This window comes from Argentina silus (genome assembly GCF_951799395.1).
Source record: "Argentina silus genome assembly, contig: scaffold_182, whole genome shotgun sequence".
NCBI classification, from domain to species: Eukaryota; Metazoa; Chordata; class Actinopteri; order Argentiniformes; family Argentinidae; genus Argentina; species Argentina silus.
Genome location: NW_028152537.1, coordinates 15,001 through 17,500, shown reverse-complemented (window position 1 = coordinate 17,500; position 2,500 = coordinate 15,001). Strand labels below are relative to the sequence as shown.

Below are 2,500 nucleotides of genomic sequence, written 5' to 3'. Positions count from 1 at the left end.
ATCGGCCATACAACACCGTAGACAGAGACCTGCAGCGCTCGCTGTGTGTGTGTGTGCGTCAAGGATGATGACAGCAAGGAGACGGGGGAGAGGGAGCCATGACACTGGCCACTTCCTCAAAGAGAGGGAATCATTGGTCATCTTAGTGGAGGGGCGGTGAGAGTCGATGTTAGTTAGGGTATTGCGTTCTAGGAGAGTCAAAGACTGCACTTTCTGTTTAGCCCGAATGTCGAAAAACATCGAATAGCTTTGGGGTGAGTTAATTACGTTATTCAGAATTACCTGCAGTGACTCTCTAAACTCCAACAGGCATCGATGACCTTCACCGCATGAAACCACAGTGAAAAGATCATTAGATAATTACTCTATATCTCTATATCTTTATCTGTCTCCGTCTCTCTGTCATCCAATATGAGGGAGTTCATGGCCCTGGCCACATAAGTGGCTAATGTGGCCTGGGCCATGATTTCTACCAACAGTTTTAGCAGCACATTATGCTGCTGGGGAGGTTTAAGAGCTGTCTAAAAATGCCCTCTGTACTGAAATGTTTTTCTCCTCAACAATGGCCAGTTAGAGGCAATTAAGACGAGAAAGCTTTAAAAGCAAATGTTCATTTCCATAAAGGCCAACACTTTACAATTACAGCCCCCCCCCCCCTCCCCCCCCCTCCTCTTTCCCTCTCTCTAAATGTGTTTGTATCTGAGAAAAAAAATTTGAGCGATGAAAACATTTGCATTTCCAGCGGCTGTTATGAGCAAGTATCGACCTTGTCAGTTTACAAACCGCAGCCCATCATTTATCCTCTCTGAGCTTTGACGTGCCAGAGAATGACGTACGCGTTTCAGATGGTCAATCACGTTTTCAGAACGCACACAAACGATCATGCAGTTTTTTTTCTATTTCATTTTTTTGGGGGGAGATAATATTCCTACATTTTTCAGTATATACTGCATGTTCACAGCGGGAATCGAACCCACAACCTACAGTAAGCTTTGATAGCACTATGCTCTACCAACTGAGCCACACCAACTCACATCCACTGGGAGGTGTGAGGCCAACAGGGTTGGTTCTGGGTTAAGTGCAGCGAGGCGGTTTCTTGGTGGCCTAATGAACAGGTACGTAATAAAGGCCTTCATTCAAAGCTAATGGAAAATGATTTTCCAATGAATGTTTAAAGAAGATTATGCAAAAGAAGAGTGTCGAGAGAGAGTGTGTGTGTGTGTGTGTGTGTGTGTGTGTGTGTGTGTGTGTGTGTGTGTGTGAGAGAGAGAGAGAGAAAGAGAGATAGGGAGAGCGGGGGAACGCTATGTCAAGCTACGTTCAACGGAGCACTTAAATATTTAACATGATACATGATTCAGGAGGTTAAATGTGCGAGTGAATCAGCAGAGGATTTGTGACGGAGAGGAGAGGTGCGAACAGCAGACAATACCGTCGTTGGCGGTGTGTTCAGTGTGATTGTCTTGTTGGTTCCATTACAGTGGAGCTGTTATAGCATGTCAACAGCTTCTGTACGAGCCACAGAGATCGGTAATGAGATTTTTCTACATGGGAGGAGACAACAGCTCTCACTTAGGCTATGGATCAATGACTCCTCTCAGGAGAAACGGATTAGAAAAACATGTATTTTAATCATTATCATCTCGCCTTAAAAAAAGAGAGAGGGGAGGAGAGGTAGAGGACAGGGCATCCTAATGAAGAGACTGATCTTCCCACTGAAGGACACTTTGTGTTCCAGTTTCATAACAACTGTCTCAGAGAGTGGGCAGACACCCAACTTCAATAACTACTGGAGCAGAGAGAAACTACATTAGAGAAACTGCACAATTTCTATATATAGATAGATAGACAGACAGACAGACAGACAGACAGTACCAGTCAAAAGTTTGGACACACCTTCTCATTCAATGGTTTTTCTTTATTTTTTATTATTTTCTACATGTAGATTAATCTGTAGATTAATATTAAAGACATCAAAACTATGAAGGAACACATATGGAATTATGTAGTAAACAAAAAAGTGTTAAACAAACCAGAATATGTTTTTGATTTTAGATTCTTCAAAGTAGCCACCTTTTGCTTTGATGACAGCTTTGCACACTCTTGGCAAGGTGTGTCCAAACATTTGACTGGTACTGTATATATATATATCAAATCTGGCTCAGTGGGTAGAGCATGGTGCTAACAACGCTTAGGTTGTGGGTTTGATTTCAGCTGGGACCATATATACTGAAATGTATGCACTCACTGCAATGTAAGTCGCTTTGGATAAAAGTGTCAACTAAATGGCGTATATATGATCAGCCAACTGGTGGTCAGACCAACTCAGAGCCTTCCTGGTCTGTAGCTAGTGTATGAGTCCTAGTGTATCAGTCTTATTCAAGGTCTCTTCTGTTTCAACACTCTTGACATTCATCTGGACACTTCAAATGACTATCAAACGTACACAGATCAATAACATCGCATTGATTCAAATTTACTCTGGCATGACAAAACAATG

At 42.4% G+C, this 2,500-nt stretch overlaps 1 protein-coding gene across 1 annotated transcript in view; it reads right to left on the bottom strand.

The window, feature by feature from the left end:
• ptprma (protein tyrosine phosphatase receptor type Ma) overlaps positions 1 to 2,500 on the bottom strand; it is a gene marked incomplete at both ends in the record, with an annotated part of 56,288 nt that overhangs the window by 52,844 nt on the left and 944 nt on the right. The gene's annotated exons all lie outside the window — the stretch shown is intronic.